This window comes from Rousettus aegyptiacus, unplaced genomic scaffold (genome assembly GCF_014176215.1).
Source record: "Rousettus aegyptiacus isolate mRouAeg1 unplaced genomic scaffold, mRouAeg1.p scaffold_m13_p_1, whole genome shotgun sequence".
Classification (NCBI taxonomy): Eukaryota; Metazoa; Chordata; class Mammalia; order Chiroptera; family Pteropodidae; genus Rousettus; species Rousettus aegyptiacus.
The window spans coordinates 12,792,762-12,814,258 of NW_023416284.1; the positions used below are offsets into that span (position 1 = coordinate 12,792,762).

A 21,497-nucleotide genomic window follows, 5' to 3' on the forward strand; every position below is an offset into this window, starting at 1 on the left:
CTCAAATGGTTCAGGGGGAAAAAAAAAAACCTTTGTATTGTTTTTGCAAGTCTCCTGTATGTTTGAGATTGCTTCAAAAATTTTAAAAACCTAAAGTTTATATTAAAGTATCTAGAAATTAATTTAGGGAATGCAAAAGATCCCTAAGGTTAAATTTTAAAAATGCTATTAGAGGACATAAAAGAAGACATAAATAAACATAAATAGGTACCTATTCCAAACTTGGGTTTAGAGTGACTTAACATTATCAAGTTGCTGGTTTTTCTCAAATTGATCTACAAATTCAGTACAATGCAAAATTCTAGATGGATTTTGTTTGAGAGAAACTCAACAAGCTTGCTCTAAATTATATATGGAAGAATGAGGTCCACAAAGAGCTAAGTCCTTTTGTGAAAGAAAAATTAAATGGGAGAAATTGTCTTAGCATATACAGAAAAATAGGTAAATAGATATGGATATAAAGATAGACAGACAGATTGATTTGATATATAGCAAGAATGGCACTACATTATAAATCAAAGAAGGAAGAAACAGGCTTTTTAGTAAATGCTACTGGGAAAACAGGCTCACTACACAAGAAACAAAACAAAACAAAACAAAACAAAACAAAACAAAACAAAACAAAACTGGCTCCCTATCCTGACCACCACAAACGTGGATTCTAGGTGTATGAAAGACCGAAATATGAAAGAGAAAGTCATGGGATAGTTTGTCATCTAGAGAAGGAGAAAGTACCTCTTAAACTAGACCCCAGAAGCACAAGCCACAAGGCAAGAAATGCAGGGTTTGATTATATCAAAGATTTCTGTTCACTAAAGGACCTTAAAAACAAAATTAACAGATGGAAACTGATTTGTAAAAGATGTTCTCAATGTCTAAAGTTCACAAGGGATCAATATCTAGACTATACACAGAACTTGTGAAAAACAACAAGAAAAGGGACCAAAACATGGAGGAAAATGAGCAAAGGATATGAATAGGCAACTCACAGAAAAACAATCCAAATGACTAGCAAGATGTGAAGAGATGCTTAGATGCATACGTAATTAGAAACACGCAAAGTAAAACATCAGTGAGATGTCATTTCACATTCATCAGGCTGGCAAAAACAAGAGTTGGATATCTCTGAGCATTGGTGAGGGTTTAGGGGAAAAGTCACCCTTGTGACTTTCCACCCTTGGTGGAAAGTGCAGCCATTCCGGAGGACAATCTGGCAGTGTGTAAGTGAAATTAAGCATGTGTATACCCTCTTTCTGACCCAGAAAGCCCAATACTGAGTTCGTAGCTGTGTAGATTGAATAAAGATCCCAATTTTTGCCGTCTATCCTTGTCACAGCCTCAGGGTGGGCAGAGAGAATTTCCTCATCCCTAGACTTCGGGCGTGGCCGTGTGACTTGCTTTGAACAATAGCATGTCAGCAAGTGAGACATGTTGACGCCTGAAATGTGTTTATGCAGTTGAGTTTGTCCTCTTGCTCTTCTGCCATCACCAGGAAGCCATCTGAGGAGCCCACTGCCTGAGAATTGCGTGAATATAGAAAGAAGAGGAGAAAACACGCGAAGAGCCATTTTTGCAACACCGTTTGAATACCTAGAGCCAACAGTGCTCAAAGCCAGAATTCCCCTTGGACTTTTCAGTTATGCAAACAGCCTTTTATTTGCCTAAGCCAGCTGGATTTGGGATTCTGTCACGGACAGAAGAAACCAAACTAATTCATCTCCCTGACAGCATTTGAATTCCAACCTAACAGAATTACTTATCATCCTTTAAATATTCAGTGCCTTCTGCCCTTGCTCAAATTCAATTTAATACTTTTATGAAGATATACCATATAAAAAACAGAGGGTTCCAAGAATAGGTCTCAATATCTTGTCTATGATATATATGACCTACTCAATTTTATTAATTCTTTCAGAGAACCAACTTTTAGCATTGTTGATTTGCATTTCTGCTCTCCATTATTTTCTTCTTTCTTTTTTCCCTTGGGTTTGATTTGCTGTTATTTTTCAGCTTTTTCAGATGTACACTTTAATCATCAATTTTCAAGCCTTTCTCCTTTTCCAATATATGTATTTGAAGGCTAGGGGTTTTCCTCTAAGAACTGTGTTAGCTGCATCCCACAGTTATTCGATATGTCATATCTTCATTATCATTCAGTTCAAATGTTTTCTGATTTCTATTTTGATTTCTTCTTTGACCACCGTAATGTTTAATTTCTAGGCAGCTGGAGGAGATTTTCTAGTTTTATTTGTAGTTTAGTTCCTTTCTGGTTAGAGAATAGAGTCTGAATAATTTTAATCTTTTGAAATGTGTTAAATCTTTTTCTATGGGCTAGCATATGGTCAATTTTGATAAGTGTTGCATATTCACTTGAAAACATGTGAATTTTAAGTTTTCAGGTCAAATTTGTTAAGAAGATATTTCCAATTGATCATAACTCTTCTTATATTACATATCAGAGACAACCTCAGTATCCTTATTAATACAGGGCTCTAAGCGGCTACTATCAATTGATAGGAGTAGGCACCCATACCTATTTCCTTTCTAGTGTGGGGTTATGGACCAGATGTCAGATTAACTGCATTCGCATCCCAGCTCTACTACCATCTAGCTGTATGATTCGGGGAAATCGATCTAACTTCTTTGATCCTCAGGTTCCTTGTCTTAAAAAATGCTGCCAATAATAGCTCCCCTGCTGCCTGCAGTTGTGAGGATTAAATAAAAATAAAGCATCTAGTAAGCACCTTCTAGCCAGACATGTAGGCCCTTGTCTTAGGCTGAATTCCTCTACCCTTCATCACCCCAAAGAATAGAGTGAAGGAATAAAATGGAATCACTATAGTCAAGCTACAAAATTACCAAAATCGAATAGGTTGAGGTATGAAGAAATAATTCTATCCTTATTTTAACTAGCCTGGGAACTTAAACTTTTGATCTTGTCTGTCTTGTGTCAATATCTGGATATACATCAAACCTCCAGATAAGCCTCTGGCTACCCCTTGAAGGACTAAGGAAAGAATGTTCACTAATCAAACCACTCGACATCCATTACCCAGACCACTGACCATCTAGAGGATTACCATCTTGGACTAATCCAGAGGCTAAGAATGCAGGACTGATTCTTCTCAAGAATGCATTTTTTACTGTAAGAACTCATAGCTTTTCTTTCTTCTTTGGAACAGTCTGGGTATTGCCTAGTTGTATTTCTAGTTTGCAAACCCTAAGACCCTTTACTATTTATTTCATTTAACAATCCCATTCAAGCCTAAATCTGCTCATCCTTTAATGCCCAGGTAGAATCGATCTCTTTTCTGTAAGCAGTTGCTACTGAGCCTTTGCCTGTTCTTGTTTTGGCTGCCTGACAACTGAAACCGTGTTCCTATTCTAGAGTTATGACAGGAGTCAGGATTGCCTCCCATTTTAAAAGCAAAACTCTCCAGATGTTTGTTTTTCCAGCCTCCCTTGCAGCCTGGACATGGTCACGTGGACTTTGTTCTGCCAAACAGATGTTCCAGACTTTGAATTTGAATCAGAAACAGAGAGATTGTGTCCTGTGGGGGCAGAATAACTGGGCTGGAAGTGGCCTCCTTCATCTGGTGCCAGTTGTGGATCAGGCTTGGTTGTTCTTAGCTGATTAGTTCTGTGATTAATTTTGGTGACTTCTTGGTTCTGAGGCTTCTAAGCCTGGTTCTTCTACCTCCTAAAACCCTGGGATCAACCCTTTCATCAAGTTCCCTTGCTGCTTAAGTCAGCCAGAGTTGGTTTCCGTTGTTACTAGAACACCCTCTCTTACCTCAAAGCCTCGTGCAACACCAAGGGTCTCCCTCACTCCCTGAACCCAGCAAACCCTGGCTTTGACTACAGTCATATCATTCTGTTCCTCTATCATATCCCCCCTACTATGAGCTCAAAGTTCTCAATCTAAAACTCTCAGAGCGGGGGTGGTTCCGAATTCAGAATTTTTCAAATTTTAGAGAGATGATTTGGTGCATATCCTGGGCCCACACCCAGCAATCAGTTACATTCATATGTTCGTGATCAATGGGCTATCCCATTAAAACCATAAATAGCATCTGTTCAGATCAGGTTTTGTCATCAAATGAGTTTTGGTGGTAAACTTATAAAAACACATTGAGTTTTCAGAGCTTAGTAAATTTCAGATTGCACGTAAGGGACTGTAGATCTGTAGTAAAAGCTAGCGGCCAAGATTAGCTAGCATCTGAGCACTTACTATGTGCCAGGAACTGTGCTAAGTGTTAATTTATTCTCACCTCCATGCCATGAGTTAGGTATGGTTTTAATGCCCATTTCACACCTGAGACAACTGAGCCTGAAATGTGAACATAAGAGCAGAAACTATCTGACACTGGGAGGTGATGTTATTTTATTTTTTAATTTTTATTTTCCAATTAGAGTTGACATTCACTATTATTTTGTATTAGTTTAAGGTATATAGCATAGTGGTTAGACATATATATAATTTATAAAGTGATCGCCCCAATTAGCCACCTGGCATTATATATAGTTATTACAGTATTATTGACTATATTTCCTATGCTGTACTTCACATTCCTCTGACTGTTTTGTAACTACCAATTTGTAGTTCTTAAACTGGAAGGGATGTTATTTTAATGAATGAGAAAATGGAGGCTCAGAGAGGTAACGTGACTTGCCCCTGTCACAAAGCAAGAGAGCAGCAGGATAGGATTCTGAGCAGTCCTGCAATCTCCCTTCGAAGGAGGGCAATCCAGTGGCCCAAAGGCCAGCCCAGCCCACCCTTCCCTGACATTGCCTCTCTCCTGCTATGTGGAGCTCCACCTCACCCCTGCCCTTCTCTGTCCCAAATCTGGGTTATGAGGAGCAGGCAAGCACAGGGGAGAAATGCCAGCCCTAGAGAAACAGTTGCTCTGGTAAATGAGCAAATGATAATGCAAATGCCTTCTCAGGAACTCTCCCACAAGCAAATCTACAGCTTTGTTGACTGGTTATAAACATGCAAATACCCAGGGAATTCAATATATTGACTCCTAGGCTCAGCTCCCTTTGCCCATCATCTCTCCTTCGAGTGTCTTTGAGTCCATGGTTCCCAGACTTGCAATGTCAAAAGACAAAGGAACTAATGGAGAATTGCCATGCAAGAATATGAAAAAACCATAACTCCCAGCAACATAAATCTATCATTCCAGAAATTAAGGGCATTTTAATGCCAGCATAGGAACACACTTACCTTAATTAAATAGTCACAACACTTGTTCTTTTTTGTTGTTGTTGGCAAAATGAAGCCCTTAATCACCAGCACAGTTACCTTGGTCCCCCAGCAGCTGGCTGACCTCCATTTTAGATTGGAAACCCCTCAGGATAAGAAGCCACACAGGTTTAATCTGCCGTCTCAGCCAATCCACCTCTCCTTCACCCTCGAATAATCTTGGCTGCCTGTAATAAACATTCACTTTCTGCAAGGATCAAAGCTAGGTGCCTTCTATCATGCATGAGAAATCACTGTTCTCAACCTCATTTTACAAGTAAGAGACCTATGGCTCAGAGGTTAAGTAATGAGTCCAAGGCCATACATCTAATTAAGTGGCAGAGTCAGACTTTAAACTTAAGTCTATCTAATTCTAAACCATGACCCTGTGATACTTTCCCAAGAAATGTGGAAGAACAGGGATACAAAGAGCATCGCATGCTATGCAAACATCCTACTTTAGGGAGAAGATCCTGGGGACGGTATGTTAATAAGCAGAACGGATCGTTGGGACAAGAATCTGGAAGTTTCCAAAGAACTTTGATTCACATGGCGCTTTGGCCCACGGAATGCACACTGAGAATAATTCAAGAAACATATATGCTTCACCAAGATTTACCACTTTCTAACATTCTACTACATCTGCATCCTCTCTGTACATGTTTGCACTGGCCGATAGAAATTTCTGTGATGAAAGAGATGTTTTATACCTGCACTGTGCGATACTGTAGCCACTAGCCACACGGGATTACCGAGTACTTAAAATGTGGCTGGTGTAACTGAGAAGCTTTAATTTTATTTATTTTTAGTTAATTTAAATATAAGCCTAAATAACTACCTGTGGCTAGTGGCTACTGCACTGGACAGCACAGCTCATCCATGTAAATACATTCTTTTATTTTGCTGAACCTCTTGAAATTAAGTTGCAGACATCATGACACTTTACTCCTAAATACTTCGGTTTACATGTCTTTAGAACAAGGACGTCTGCCTACACGACCAGGGTATCAATATCATACCCAAGAATATTTTTTTATGACTAATTTATTGAGCTGTATACCATACAGTGCACACATTTAAAGTACATAATTCAATGTTTCTAGTGTATTCACGGAGCTGCGAAAGCACTACCACAATCAATTTTAGAACATTTTTGTCACCCACCCTAAAAAGAAACCTATATTTATTGGTAGCCGCTCTCCATTTCTCCCCACCCCCAATCCAGCTCTAGGCAATCACCAATCTACTTTCTATCTCTATGGATTTGCCTATTCTGGACATGTCATGTAAATGGAATCATACAACACGTGGTCCTTTGTGACTGGCTTCTTTCACTTAGCAGCATGTTTTTAAGGTCCATCCATGTTGTAGCAGGTGTCAGTAGTCATTTTCTTTAAAAAAATTAATGAAGTAAAATTCACGTCACATGAAATTCACCATTTTCACCTTTTTAAGGTGTACAATTCAGTGGCTTCCAGTAAATTCACCATGATGAGCCACCATCAGCACTATCTAGTTCCAGAACATTTTCTCACCCCCAAAAGACTCCCCATACCCATTAAGCAGTCGCTCCCCCCATTACCCCAGCCCTAGGCAATGACTAATCTGCTGTCTGTCTCTATAGATTTGTTGACCTGGGCATTTCGTACAAATGGAATACGGTGTGGCTTTTAATGTCTGCTTCCTTTCACTTAGTATAATGTTTTCAAGGTTCATCCATGTTACAGCATATTTCAGTACTTCATTCTTTTATGATTAAATAATATCCCATTGCACATATAGACCACATTTTGTTTATCCATTCATGAGTTGGTGGACATTTGGGTTGTTTTCGCTTTCTGGTTATTGTGAATAATGCTGCTATGAACATTGATGTACAAGTTTTTCTTCGAATACTTGTTTTCAATTCTCTTGGGTGTATACCTAGGAGTGGACTTGCTGGGTTGCATGGTAATTCCATTTAACTTTTTGAGGAAATGCCAAACTATTTTCCACAGCAGTTGTACTATTTTACCCGTCCATAGGCCATGTGTAAGGGTTTCAATTCTTCGCATCTTAATCATTTGCTATTTTGTTTTTTGTTTTTTGTTTTTTTTATCATAGTCATCCCAGTAGGTATGAAATGGTATGTATTGTGGTTTTGATTTGCATTTCCCTAATGACTAATAATGTCAAGCATCATTTTATTTGCTTATTGGCCATTTGTATACATACCTTTTTTGGAGAAATGTCTATTTGAGTCATTTTAAAATTGGGTTGTTTGTCTTTTTATCGTTGCATTGTAAGAGTTCTTTCTACGTTCTGGATACTAGACCTTAATGAGATCTATGATTTGCAAATATTTTCTTCCATTCTGGGCTATCTTTCTGCTTTCTTGGGTGTGTCCTTTGATACACATAAGTGTTTAATGTCAATGAAGTCCAACTTATCCATTTTTTATTATGTTGCTGTGCTTTTGGTGTCATACCTAAGAATCCATCGCCAAATCCAAGGTCGTGAAGATTTACCACTATGTTTTCTTCTAGAAACTTTATAGTTTTAGCTTTTACATTTAGGTCTTTGATCTTAACTGTGATTACATCCAGTTAATATTTGTGCATGCTGTGTGGTCATTTCATTCTTTTGTCTGTGCATAATCAGTTATTCCAACCTTCTGTTGAAAAGACTATACTTTCCGCACTGAGTGGTTTTGGCACTCTTGTAGAAAATCAATTGACCACAGACCTACAGGTGTATTTCTGGACTCTCAATTCTATTCTATTGATCTCTATGTCCATCTTTATGCCAGCACCACATTGTCCTGAGCACTGCAGTTTTGCAGTAAGTTTTGAAATCAGGAATTGTGAGTCCTCTAATTTTGTTCTTATTTTTCAAGATTGTTTTGGTTATTTTGGGTGCCCTTAGTTTTCATAGGAATATTAGGATTAGCTTGTCTATTTCTGCAAAACGGAAGTTGAAATTCTGATAGGAAATGCACTGAATTTGTAGACCAATCTGGGGAGCAATGCCATCTTATAAATATTGTCTTCTAGTCCTTGAATGTGAGACATATATATGGACTATCTTTCTATTTATTTAAGGATTCTTTAATTTCTTTCAATAATATTTTATAACTTTTAGTGTATAAGTTTTGTACCTCCTTGGTTAAATTTATTCCCAAGTAATTTAGTCTCTTCGATGATAACATAAATGGAATTATTTTATTCATTCAGTTCGGGATTGTTTATTGCCTAGTGAAGAGAAATACAATATATTATTGATTTTTGTATCCTTCAACCTTGCTGAACCTCCTAGTTCTAATAGATTTTAGTGAACTCCTTAGGAATTTCTATATGCAAGATCATGTTATTTGAGAATATAGTTTTACTTCTTCCTTTTGATATGGATGTCTTTTCTTTCTTTTCTTTTCCTTTTTCTTTTTTTACCAAATTGTCATGACTAGAACTGCCAGCATAATGTTGAAGGGGTAAGGGAACATCCTTGTCTTGTTCCTGATCTTAGGGAGAAGTATCACCAGTATGGTGTTAGCTGTGGGTTTTTTCTAGATGCCTTTTATCAGCTTGAAGAAAATTCCCGATTTTTCTAGTTTGCTGAGTGTTTCCATCTCGAAAGGATGTTGGGTCTTTTCAAAAAATTTTTTTCTATCCATTTGGATGGTCATGCAATTTTGTTCCTTCATTGTATTAATATGGTGTATTACATTGATTGATTTTCATATGTTAAACCAATTCTGTATTCCTTGAGTAAGTCTCACTTGGTCATGGTGTAGTCAGTTTGTATTTGGTTTGCTAGTATTTTGTTGAGAATATTTGCATGTATATTCATCATGGGTATTGGTCTGTAGTTTTCTTATATTGTCTGTCTGGTTTTGATATCAGGGTAATGCTGGCTTCATAGAATGAGTTGGAAAGTGTTCCCTCCTCTATTTTTTGGAAGAGTTTTAGAAGGATTGGTGTTAATTCTTCCTTAAATAGTTGATATCATTTACCAATAAAGCAGGATGGTAGTGGTGGAGACGGAGGACACTGATCTGGATTTGGAAAATCTTAGGGATTTCTCAGGTGACACAACAGGGCTTGGAGATGGTCTAGACATGGGGAGGGAGGGACAAGGAGCACACCCAGGTTTCTGGTGTGAGCCATGAATGAAAAGTCCATGACATAGGAACTCCCAGAGGGGATGAGGGCTAAGGGTTGGGGGGTGAGCTGAGTGTTGTTATCTCCGTTTTGAGTTGAAGAAACCGAGATTCTATGAGGTAAAAAGACTGGTTATGGCCAGACAGGGGGGTGAGGTGGGGAGGGGCCAAATGCCTGCTGCTCCTGAGGAAACTTCCAGCTGGTATGTGTGTGGTGGAGAAGGGGTGGGGTGGTTAAAAATGCTCCATTGCTTAAGATCTGGGAGCATCCATGTCTGGGCATTCTGGAAGCAATTTCGCACTTCATATGGAAGACAGAGCTAGCAAGAATGAAGCCAAGAAACTATTTCCTGAGAGCACAAAAACATCCTGGGTGCCAACCTCCCTGCTGACAGTGTGTGGTGCCTGGCACACAGTGGGTGCTCAGCAACCAGGGATCCTCTGCTGAGGCTGGCCCAGCGCCAGCAGGTTGGGGGCCATGGAGCTGATGCTTTACTCACTCACTCTCATTCATCCCTCAGCTACCTCAGATTCAGGGGTCAAATTCGGAAAAGCGGTCCCTTTTGCCGCTGGGAAAAATCCAGGTAGTAGGACTAAAAGGAAAGGGAAGATGAATTTTGGTGAGTACCTACTATGTGCCAGGGACTGAGTTAAGCCCTTATGCCTATTGCAAGGATTTAATTATTAGATCGACTTGAAGAGTAAATGAATTCCCATTCGAGGTTCAGAGAGGGGAGTACTTTTGCTCAAGGGCACACAGCCAGCGAGTGGCAGGGATGAGGTTCCAACCTGGCTGTCTAACCCCTCGGCCTGAGCCCTTCCCATTACAGGCAAGACAAGAACTAGGCAGCAGAACAAAGAGGTCAAGCTAGGTTCTGAAGCTCCCAGGTGTCAGGAATTTGAAAAAAGTGAAATTGACACTGATATAATTGCCAAAGTTGAATTTTAATTTCCAAAGCCCCTCACCCTCCTGGTGGTGGGGGGAGATAAAATTCTCAAGCTGGGAAAATAATTACATCCCCATTTGAACACTTGGCTATTGGCCCCCAAATGTAACTGGCATTGAATGCTGAAAATAGGGAGAAAGCAAACACTGGCTGAGGGCCACGGGGAAGTGGCAACAATTTATTGTTCTTTTAGAATTACAGATATCAATAGGCCAATTCATAGATTGTGTTAAAATGCTGTTCTCCCAGATAAGAGATCTGCCTCATTCCTGCTCTCCAAAGCTCTCCGGGTCAGACTAGGGGGAGGCACTGTCACCTTAGTCCCACCTTGTTTATAAGACCCCAAGACATTGAAGCTCTATCCCCACTCTTATTCACAAGGATTGCCGTCCCACCTCCCCAGGTTAGAGGTCTGTGAGAGCAGCTGACCCTCGCGTGGGTCTGTTTCAGCCCTGGCAGGCTGCTGTCATGCACAGGGCAGCCAATGTGAAGGAAGTATTTACTGAGTACTCAATATATTAAGACATCCTGCTAGGTGCTTTGTGGGTAAGGAAGGACATTGACCCATCTTTCTCCCCCAGGGAGCTCACAGCCTCATAGATCCTAGGGTAGGAAACTAGTTGGGTAGTCCCAGATGTGGCCTTAACCTCAAATCACCTATCACGAAGCCTTTCTTTTTTTTCGATTTTACTTAAATCTACCTGGGCCAAGATATCTTTTTGCCACCTCCCTACCACTTGCTAAAAGCTTTTGGCAGGCAACAGATTCGAGCCAGAATTCATCGACTCTACAGTCATGGTTACCTTCTATTTATGGCAAAAGAGATTGATTTTCCATTTACGACAGAGATTTAACTCTAAAATAAATCTATTGAAGTTTTTTAAAAGGAAGAAAAAGTACATCCACATGAAGAAGCCTATCGGCCAAGTAAAAAAAAAAAAAAAAAAAGTGGTGACAATGTGGACATGCCAACAATCATCTAGAGCTAAGCAAGAGGAAACGCACTGCCCCCACCCAGCGCCAAGACTCACAACCGTCTGTGGAACCTCTGTCTCACCTACTATCAAATGACCCTTTTTCCTTTTGACCTGGGATCAGCTGGCAAAGAACCTGCTTGAGATAAAAGAGCGATTAACAACTTTGATATTTTTTTCTACAGAAATTGTTTTCTTCCTTTCCACCTCACCCCCTGGGGAAAAAATTAATATAAACAAAACCAGTTGGATTCGGTTAACTAACGCAGGATGAGTTGAGTGTTGTTTTATAACTAAGGCCTTAAGATATTTTAAGGGACAGTGATAAGAAAACAATAGGCCTTTCACCCAGAGAGAGAGAGAGAGGTGATGACTTGGGGCCACCAGTCCCAATGTTGGGAACCCAGTTCTCAGCACCAGGGCCCACTGTAGATGCCTGAGCACGGTGGTGCCCTTTACCAACTCTTCCCATGTGATCTGAAATATAAGTAACATCAAACCACAAGTAAATACCTAACAGGTATGCCAAAATTAAAACTAGCATCAGTTGGATTCTCAGCAAGCAATTATCAGAGTTTGCGCCACACAGGTCTTCTCTGTTGAAGATATGGAGAGATCAGGAAACACAGGTGTATAAACAGCCTGATAAAAAAAAAAAAGTTGTCTACCATCCATTATCATAACACACAGTGGCTGTGAGACACCCCTTTCCTAGTTCATTAGAGCAGAGTGGGGCCCAAGACCATGCCTTGTCACACCTTGTACAAATAAGAAAATAAGATTTCAGTGTTACTAGTAGCTCCTGCAAAGGAGGGACTAGTGCATGCACAATTTAATTATGTGATTTAATTTAATTTGTTGAACATTTGCTGGAGGAGAGAAGAGGGTGAAGCCAGGTCTTTGCTGAACTTCTCAGGCATGGTGGGGGCGTGGTGGGGGAAAGAGAGCTTGGTAGGTGGCATCTGTGGTAGAGTCTGACCCACCTTCCTCCCAGTGAATCGTTGCCTGGTCTATGAACAGCTTTAGCATCTAAGTGAAGAAGCACTGATACTGGTGCTTTGGAGAAAATATTTTCCTAAAGTTCTACTCCAGCCCTGGTGTGACATGCCATGACCAGGTCAGCTCTGAAGCCTGGAGAAGTTCCTCCAATCCCCCCAACTCTAGGGACCCTCTCCTACTGCCCTCAGAGATGCAGTACCCATGCTCTGGGGCTGGTGTCCATAATGATTGTTTCTACAGGGCATTTCAGGCAAGTTGCTTTCTGTCCCCTCCATTCTGGAAGAGCTCATATGATATTGGGACAAAGAGGATATTGTGGTACCAACCAGCTTTGAAAGTGTCCTTTAATGGACGTGATTCCGGTGGTTGCTCTAGGCACACACATGGACAGACACCCTAGGGCTTTAAGTAAGGGGAAAGGAGGGGGTGGGTTGGTTATGCCTTCTCTTCCTGAAGAAGTAAGGAAGTTGGATTATTTGTGGCTCATTTTAGGGAGAAATAAGGAAGTGTATTTTCCTGGATAGGGTATTTTTGGCAACACACACACACTCAAAACTTGGATGGGGAAGGATTGTGAGACTCTAACCAGAAATTCCAGGTATCTCTCTGAACTCAGGAAAGTTAAACTTAGCCAGGTCCCTCTGGGGCTGGAACTGGGAGGTTGAGGGCTGCAGCTGCTTGCTCAGCTTCTTAGGCGGAAGGTTGCTCTTACCTCAGTTTCTCTGAGCAGCTGCTCTCTTCTCTTCTCTCAGCTGGCATGCTCATCTCCGCAGATTCCACCTGGCTTCACACAGCCCCAGTACCCAGGAGAATCTAACCTTTCATCTCTCTTGGTCAACAACTGCCCTCCCTCAGTTTCTTAGTTCAATCTTTGATTGGGGAGTCAGGAGACAAGTCTAGGGATTGGCTGAACACGACCCAATCAGCTGTGTCAAGAGAGGTGGGTATGTGAAAGGGCGTCCCATGATGGCTACTTAGAGCATCCAATGCAATAGCAGCAGGCCCTCCAAGTAAGTGTGGTAAAGACAAACTGAGTGTGTGTCCTCGTAGTTTGAGAACCAAGGAGTAAAAGTGATTGGTGACAACACGAAATGGGATGATGGAATCTCATTCTCTGGGCTTCTAGTCCCATTCATAGATCAGTCTCTTCTTTAGGAGCTGCCATGTTGGCCCTGCATGACCCCACCCCCATCCATAGTTGATTGGACAAAGAGTGGACACGTGACCCAGCTGGACCAATCCAATTCTCTCTTCTGCGCTCTGGCCCTGCAATGCTTTAATGCACTTGTTGGGCAGCTGTGAACAGGCCATGTCCTGCTGCAAAGACTGAGAAGAGGAGAAAGTGGATGGAGAGAGGAGAATGAAGAAGTTGCAGAGTAGAAACTTAAAGAGACAAAATGATCTGGATAGGTGATGGATCAGATCTCTGTTTCGAGTCTCTCTGGAACCTGGCTCCCTGCCCTTGGCTGTTATGGACAAACCATTTTAAAGAAATTCCTCTTTTCTATTAGTCTAGCAGGAGTGTTTTCTATTACTTGCAACTAGAATGCTCATTAATACAGATATGTAATAAAATAATAGCAATAGCTGATATTTATTGAATGCTTATTCTGTGCCATATGCTCTTCCAAGGGGTTTATAGGGAGTATCTTATTTAAACCTCTCAACAACTCTGTTTGCTAGGTATTATTATTCCCATGTCATAACTGAAGAAACCAAGGCACAAGTCACAGACTCACTCACTTAAGGTCACATAACTAATGGAGCCAGATTTGAGCCTTGGCAGTGTGACTTCAGAGTCTGGGCCACCATCCATTACTATAACTTTTGTTTTGTTTTGTTTGTTTTGTTTTGTTTTGGTCGAGACTGATGAGAAGTGAGGACTCAGGCCTTCTGAACTTATCCATCACATGTTCACTCCAGTCCTGCACCCACACAGAAAACTGGAGGAACCGGCAATTGAAGTAGAGTGTTTGCCCTCTGCCCACCCTTCCCTGAGCACAACTACCCCGAGGGGCAGAGGGAGAGTCCAGAGTCCCTGGGTTTCCATGACACTATGTTTTTGGGTGGTAAACATTAAACCCACTGGTCTTCATTCCTCTGAGTGCCTAGAGACCTCTGGAACCACCTAGGAGGAAGTTGGAAGAGTCTGGACTGTTGAGGAGATGGGGCACATGGCCATTCTTACTTCCCAGAAGCACTTGCTGGATGCTATGTGAAAGAACAGGATTGCATCCTTCCTCCCACGCAGGGACTGTGGGGCGCCATGGGTAGGGGCCTGGGCTGGGACTCGCATGCTGGCTGATTGCTCTTGACTTGATCTCTAAGCCTTTGTTTCATTAACCGCGGAATGGGAATCACAGTAACCCATACCCAGAGGAGAAAAACTAGATAATGCATCCAGAGGACTTAAAAACCTGGACAGGATTGGGGAAAATGTCTATGTATTGCAAAAAGCAGGGGCCTTCAGTAAGTATCCTGCAATCCCATTCTTTCAGAGTTTTTGTTTTGTTTTAAAATCTGGAAAGATAAATATCATGGTGTTCAATGGGATATCTCTGTGTAATGAGATTACAGGACATTTTAATTTACTTTCTATTTTCACATTTAACCTTTCTAGCATGGAAGTAGATGATTTATGTATTTAAAAACATGTCGAAGTTTACACATATAAAGTATTTTTATTATTATTTACTTCGACATGCTTTGACAAGCATAAAGCTCATAAAGGCAAGAGTGTAGATACTTGCCCAAGTCCTAAAACCACTGGGAGGGGACTTTTGTGAGTTGACTCCCCAGCGCCCACCCATCTCCACTGATGGCCCCGGATTGGTTTAAATCAATTATAGTAATGACTGGATTTGGCCGCCTGTGATGGAGATTTGGTCCATGACACTCAATTACAATACTTGTGTTTATTTGAGAAAATAGATTTCCACGTTTTTGATATGTTATAGGTGACTTCCGCATGTCACCTGAGAACCTCCACTGGGGTGAGAACAGGGCCAAGACGGAGGAAGAGGAGCCGAGAAATGGAAAGAGAAGAGAAACCAGATTCTGATCACAGCACTGAGCCACTGGAAAAGGCTCTCCTGAATGTAGACTTCGCTACAACTATTTTTCGCGAACCATTGAAATGTCCTCTATTTTTGAAAAACAGCTTGCGAAGTTGGACTTTCTGTTACTCGCAAGTTGCTAACTCATAAAGAAACTGGGACGGGAAGTGGGATGTTGCAAGTAATAGACCCTACAATGCAGGACTGGTGGGGCTGAGGAGGAAGGCGGGGCGTGGGGGAACCCCAGTCTCCCGGCTGGGGAGGAGGTACTTGGGAAACAGCTGCTGGTGAAGGAGTCGGTTATGCCATCGTCTGTCGAATCTTGGAATTCAAACCAGGTGCCTGCAAGGCTGCTTTTTAGGAGACTTGCGGGAAATTTTCAGGATTTTGGAATAGTGGGCCAATTCTTTTAGTTATTTGTAAAGTCCTGCAAGAAAGAGACTTGATTCCTTCAAAATAGGCCTGCTTGAAAGGAGAGAAGGGAGAACTGGGGCTTTGTTAAGAGAGGCCCTTTATACGTGAGGCCAAGTTGATGGTGAGTCCAGCCAAAAAGCTGAATTCTGTATGCCAAGCTAAATTTAATGTCAGCAGAGGCCAGGAGGTGGGAGACTTACAAAACTGAAGACTCCTCAGGTCCCTCCCAAACACATCTCATTAAGGATTCTTTTTCTGACAAGGGAACCCAGCTCCCACTCTCCCATGTCTGCTGAGATGCAGAACATGGACAAGCGGCCATTTAGTGACATCTCTCCACCCCTTCCACGGCTTTGACATGCCAAGGTCAAGGCCATCCATTGAACCGACAGCCGTAGGATGCACTGAGCCCAAGGCCAGTTGTCAGGAAATAAGATATCCCTAAGCCATGCTCTGCACCTAGAGATGTGGCAAGGTCTCCACGTATTTGACTGAATGCAAATAGATCAGACACTTTCTAAGCCTTTAAGAATATTGTTAAAATTATCCCCAATCTAGTCAATATTGACCCACCATTGCCCAAGCCCTAAAGCATCTTCAGGTCCCTAAATTGGTGTCTAAAGGAAGTGAGATGCTAAAGTGGTGCAGTCTCCAGGAGGAACATCTCCAAGACCCATCTCAAATGTGTCTATCTGAGACAGGAAGATGGATGGACAGACCAATGCACAGGCAGGAGGGTGGATGAAACTTCAGGAAGACTGTATCAGAGATGATGAAAGCCTTGTGTGTGTGTTTGGGAGTGGGGTTGTGGAACCGGAGGAGATCTTCGCTCTGCCATCCTGAGTATAGCTAAGCTCCTTTCCTACTTATTAGGGGTGGCTCCTTTCCCACCTCCATCCTGGAAGTGCCACCGGACTGCCAAGGCCGGACCTGCCTGAATCTGCTCTAGCCTCTGGAATCCAGCCCCAGATGGCCTTGACCCTTCTACTTGGCCCACAGCCTTCTTCAGGGCTGAGAATAAGAAGCAACATGCTTCCTCTCTGAACTTGGAGCCTGCTCATAAGTCCTTTAAGAAATAAAAGACAAAAAGGGGACATTGTTCCCTGGACGATGGGGTTTTCTCACAGATGTCCTTCCCAGGCCTTTGTGAGGAGAGCTTCCTTTAATGGCAGCTGGGACTGGAGGACACTCTCTGGGCCAGGGGCTGGCCAGCTCTTTACTGAGCACAAGGCTGACTGCTAGGCAGAGCCTGGGATGAGAAAGGAGTTGTAGGTGTAAAAGGACAGCTTGGGTTGGTCTATCTAAGAAAGAGGACTAAGACAGAAGATGAGGGCTGCGGCAAAGGCTAGGCTCAAGGTGGGATTCGGGCGGGGTCTGGGGAAGGATTGGGGGGTAAACCCAGGACTGGGGCCAAAGCCAGGGCTGGGATGAAGCTTAGGGTTAGAGCTGCTCCTAGGAGGGCATGTGTGCACTGTTTAAAAGCCCAGGCATTAGGCAGCCTGGCTTCTTTCCTTACTCTCTGGGTGGCCTTAGACAGGCTCTCTCTTGCCCTTGGTCTTCGTTCCAATCTCATCTTCTCACCTACCTAATGTCACAATCTGCCCCCTCCCAGCACTCCTCCCCCTGCTTATATCTCTTCTAGCTCTTTATCCATTCCCTTATCACCTTCTAACTCACTATATAATTTACGTATTTATGATGTTTATTGTTTGTTATGTCTGCCCTAACCAGCCTGTCAGCTCCATGAAGACAAAAATCTTTGTTTTGTTCACTTGTGTCCCCAGTTCCTAGAACGCATAGGGCAGACATCCATTGCATGTTGTTGGATGAATAAGCCTCTCTGAGCTGAGCGCATCCTCATTTGAAAAGTGAGGAGGACATTAAGAAGCTGCCTCGGGGTTGCAGAGAGGAGCAAATGCTGTCTCACCTGTGAAGAGCTTTGCACCAGGCTGGCGGGCACTTCTGCATATACAACTTGTATCTGCCTTAGTTTCTGCATCTGTAAAATGGGAATGAAAGTCCCTACTCTGCAGGGCTGTTGTGAAGATTAGATGGGTTCATACAGACAAGGCACTTAGACCAGGGCCTCACGTGGAGTCAGTTCAATAATGTTGGGCAGTGGGATGGTTGGTTTAATGATATTGCCTCAGTTTCCCTAGTCCTCTCCACGGTTTCACTGAGTCGAAGGTGGGGCTGGAGGCGGCTCTGGGAGTCAAACAGCTGAACCTTTGGTTCTGCGGGAGCTTGAGGTGAAATCATCCTTCAATCTAGGGGTCAAAAAAAGACAAAGGGTTTCCAGACCCCTCCTCTTTAAGTACCCGTCCAGATTTCAGGCAATCTTTCCCCCTGCTCCAGTCAGAGCTGACTCTGTGCTGCCCCCTGTCAACATGCCTTGGAGTTTTGTTCATTTCTTGTTTTTTTTTTCCTCCTCTGTCACTCACCACTGAGGGCCTGACACCCCTGAGCTTGCCATTTCAGCATTTCTCACTGGAGGAGGCCCCTCAGGGGTCAGTGGAAGTGAGAATTAAAACTCTGGGGTTCCTGGCCTTTTCCCCTCTAATTTAGCTTCTAATGCCTGGTGAACTTCAGGCCTCGTTCAAATCCGGGGACACTTAATAAATGTGAAATAAATGCATGAGTAGAAAAAGCCTCAGCTCTGACCCTGACCTTTAGGTAACTAATGTCTTTGGCATTTGGTTTCCTTATCTCTAATGGGGATTGTAAATGTCTGCCCTCTCTGCCTCGCAAAACTATTGCGAGACTCAATGAGATCATCAGCTCTTAGAGCAAAGGGAATGGGGAGGTCGAGCGGTCCAATTTGCCTTTTTTTTTTTTTTTTTTTTTTTAATAAGGAAATGGAGCCCCAGAGACAAGGTATGAAAAGTATAGACACAGAGAAACCTCATGTGATGAACTGCTTTCTACCAGCTGAGTGGTCCTGGAATCCTGGAATCTGGACTGGATTTAGAGATTGTCTAATCCAACCAGCCAGAGGGAACCAGGAAGCTAGGGCAGAACTGGGAGGTAGAGCTCCTAGTTTCTGGTCCAGGCCTCCTTCCTGTTGTATTGGTGTCATCAGGAGGGGTGGCAGGGGTGGCCCTGCCTTTTTTGAACTCTCGCTGGGGGCAGAGCCCAGGAGCAGGGTAGGAGGGATGAGAGAAGAAGGTGGCAGGGCTGGCCAGGCAGCAGTCCCTTTTGCTGATAACCGATCTCTGGACTCCCAAGGTGTGTGTGTATGGTGGGGTAACCAGAGGAAAATCACCGAGACACAAAGGGCCCAATGCTGGTCATGTGGTACAAACAGAAGTGCCATCCCTCATAGCTTTGGGGAGGTCAGAAGTCAGGGGCAGGTGCTGGGGACCCATGATAGGTGGGATGGGGTCCCCCCCAACTCCCTGCTGGCCCAGCTTTCCTGCCTCTGTCTAGGCTGTGACATACAGCTAGACTTTCCATGCCTGGGGACTGGTCCCTGGCTTATTGTTGATGACATCATCTCAAGCCTCCTGGTAACCTTAAACCCTTCTTTGGAGTTTGTGAGCAATTATAGAGACCCTCCCAGATTTGGGGTTCAGTTCTGGATGTTTTTACCCATAACGTCTTATGCAGAAGTGTTGTATTTCCTCAATTTCATTCATTTGCCACCTCCATGAATTTTGCCCTAATAACCTAACCCATTAAATACATATTTACTCAGTGTTTTGATTCATTTTTTAAAAAAAATAAACTTAGGCTGAAAATGAAACTTTATATCATTCCCATAAATAAAGAAATACTATCAATTGCTAAATATACAAGAAGAAATAAAAATAGATACAAAGACATTCTTGATTTCCGGTGCCAGGCCCCAGTTCTGGTTCCAATCATACTGACAAGTCACATGTGTGCTCTCTCTGGGCCTCTGTTTTCTCCTCTGTAAAACAGGGTTGTTGGAATAATTCAGTTAAAAAATGAGCAGAGGACCCAAACAGACCCAAACTTCTCCCAAGAAGACATACAAATGGCCAACAGATATATGAAAAGATTTTCGATTTCACTAGGGAAATGCAAATCAAAACCACAATGAGATACTACCTCATACCTGTTGGAATGGCTAATGTCAGTCAACGAGACAATTAATAATAATATGGGAGAGGTTATGGGAAAAAAAGGGACCCCTGGTGCTTACCAGAGGGGAACAAAAGAGGGGGAGGTAGAAAAGGGTAAAGGGGTCAAACGTATGATGAGGGAAGGAGATTTGACTTTGGGTGGTGAACACACAACACAATGTACAAATGATGCATTATTGAATTGTATACTTGAAACCTATATAATTTTTTTAACCAATGCCCTCCCAATACATTTAATAAAAAAATAAAATGGGGTTGTTGGGAGATAACGTATGCAAGATGCTTGGCCCTAGGCTGGCATGGAGTAGGCGAAAGAGAGAATTCTGGGCTGGAGTTGGTTCTGCTGGTGCCGACAGCTTCTCTGTTCTGGCCTTAGCCCTCTCTTGGTCTTCCTCCTGCCCTCGTTTATCTAGAATTTTAGAATTTCCTGTGCACTTTTCAACCACTGTCTCATACGACTCTCTCACCACATGGTGAGGGAAACCAGGGGTGATGTCTGTCTGTTAAAGTACAAGTCCTCTGGAATCAAGCGACTGGCTAACCTGGACCGACTCCACTCCATGGGAAGTGCGAGCCCCCTCCCCGGGTCACCCAGGAGGCAGGTGCCAGGGCTCTGGCTGGGATGCAGTCAGCACAATGCTGGCGGGCTGTCTGTCCCTCTCTAAGCAGAAAAGAGGAAATAGCCCCTGTTCAGAGGAGGCTCCCCTCCCGGAGCCACCCTTCCTAGGTCACCCTTGGCTTCCTCCCGTCCTAGCCAAGAAGATAGTGCAAGGACAGGGAAGAGAGGAAGAGGTTAGCTGTCTTGTCTGGACTGGGAAGGAGAGAGGCCAAGGAAGACAGTCAGCCAGACACAGAGGTGGACAGAGACGGAGAGAGGGACATATGTCCTGAGATGGATAGAGACAGAGAGACCCAAAAAGGGACAAGCGGACAGGCACAGAGACAGATACACAGAGGAGCCGACGGGACGGAGGGCGCCAGAAAGACACACACAAAGAGACACAGAACGAATTGGAGCCAAAGATAAAGACAACTAAAAGGACATTCGGAGACCAGAATCAGAGCCCGAGTCGCGGGGAGTGGGGTGGGGTGGGGGGGGCGGGGGGAGTGCTGCGCCAGAGAAGCCGGGGTGGGGGTGGGGGTGGAAGGGGCAGGAGAGTTCCTGGAGCGGTGGATCGCGGGCCCCAGCCCCACGCAGGGCCGCAGCGGAGAGGAGTGCACCGCGACCCCCAGCAGGCGGCGCCATGGCCGCGTGGCCGGACCCGCCAGCCTGTCTCGGGCAGGGGGAGGAGCGGGGGCGGGATGGGGGCGGGAAGGGCCCGGGCCGGCCAGGGGGTGGGGTGGGGGCGGGGAGGGCTGCCCCAGTGGCGCTGCGGCCCCGCGGCCGCCTTTATAAGCCGGCGGGGGAAGCGGCCCCGGCAGCATCGTGCTCCCGCCAGCCCGCGCCCTCCGTTCCAGCTTACCGACCCCACGTCACTTGCGCCAGAACAGACCTTTATCCACGAAATTTGCGCAGGTAAGGACTCGACGCTGTCCCCAGCTCCTCCGGATCTCCGGGAACGTGGTTGATCCCCGGCCCCTCCCACATCCTCCACTTGCTCCGGGACGGCAGCGAGGTTTG

At 43.6% G+C, this 21,497-nt stretch overlaps 1 protein-coding gene across 1 annotated transcript in view; it reads left to right on the top strand.

The window, feature by feature from the left end:
* Positions 1 to 21,264: 21,264 nt before the first annotated feature.
* The window catches only part of ALPL (alkaline phosphatase, biomineralization associated), a 53,216-nt gene continuing 52,983 nt past the window's right edge, over positions 21,265 to 21,497 (top strand). The window contains exon 1 of the mRNA XM_016149243.2: positions 21,265 to 21,392. The gene's annotated coding sequence lies outside the window, so the exon portion shown is untranslated. The remainder of the gene's footprint in view (positions 21,393 to 21,497) is intronic.